Source organism: Lupinus angustifolius, unplaced genomic scaffold (genome assembly GCF_001865875.1).
Source record: "Lupinus angustifolius cultivar Tanjil unplaced genomic scaffold, LupAngTanjil_v1.0 Scaffold_164_10, whole genome shotgun sequence".
Taxonomy (NCBI): domain Eukaryota; kingdom Viridiplantae; phylum Streptophyta; class Magnoliopsida; order Fabales; family Fabaceae; genus Lupinus; species Lupinus angustifolius.
The window spans coordinates 50,237-51,529 of record NW_017726234.1 but is presented as its reverse complement, the minus strand read 5'-3'; positions in this window follow the sequence as shown (position 1 = coordinate 51,529).

The window sequence follows — 1,293 nt, the reverse complement described above, 5'->3', positions numbered from 1 at the left end:
CTTACTGCTTCCGTATCCAACTTTTTATGCAAACCATCTCTCATCATTTTTACTTAAAAGACACGCCATACATTAGTCTTGTCTTTTCTGTCTGGTTTAAAAATTATTTTACTATTTTTATCAATTATTGAGAATACATTTCTGGAAAATGATATTCAATAACCATTTTCCAACAATTGAATTATGCTCAACAATTATCTTCAATCTTTTGATATCTAAAACATTTTAGATACAAGGTAAAAGAGGTTTAACATCAATTTTTGCCTATCCCCACTACTTTTCCCCATACCCACCTTCTTTAAGTTCTAGTTCTAGGAAGTTAGACCATTTTCTTGTCTTATGTCACGAGCATTCACTCTCCACGTATCATAATTGGGGTGTACATCTATTGTCTCACACTTAGTATCACTCCATGTGCGATAACCTTCTGATTGGTTGAAAAAAACATAATTAACTTAAAATTTAATTTTTAAATAATTTTCTGACCAATTACAAGGTCATGGCACATAGAGTGATACTAAGTGTGAGACAACAGATGTGCACCCCTATAATTGACGTCTATTTTGTTCAATTGAGGATGTGTACAAGATGAATAATCAAAGGTTTAGCTACCTATAATTATTTGACAAAGATTTCCTTCTGTTCATAATTGATGTTTATTTTCTAGGGTCCTTTTTGTTAGTTGTAGAATTATTTGAAACATATTTCTTTCTGTGAATAAACTTAGACATAACCTGTCCATTTTTTTATATAAGTTACAAGCAAGTTTAATAAAAATAGTTTTAAAATTAGGTCTAAAAAAGAAAGAGATGAGGTAATGTATATCGTGATGTATTTTGGATATAGGATTATCATTAGTAATTATAGTATGCTTTATAGGCTTATTCTGATTGGAATAGCCATTGTCCTCCCTGTTATGGGAGATTCTTTGACTACCTAAAAATTTACTATGTTGGTTAACAATAGTCCTAATTTCACCTAGAGGAGGATGAAAATGTGGTTCAAATTACAATTAAAGTTGATTCAAAATACAAAAGATAATCTAAAAACTACTACTTTTAATCGATTAAATGGTTGCTTAATCAATTAGCACAGAGCTAAATTTAATCAATTAAATGAAGGCTTAATCGATTAATTTGATGATTTTCTTTGAAATTTGTTGGTTCTTGATGCAGCAAGAAAGTAATGATTAAATTAATCTAATATGTTCTTAATCAGATTACAGAAAGTGATTAACAAAGTAGATTTACTAATGCAATGATCTTTAAATGAATGCTATCAAATGAAGCGAAA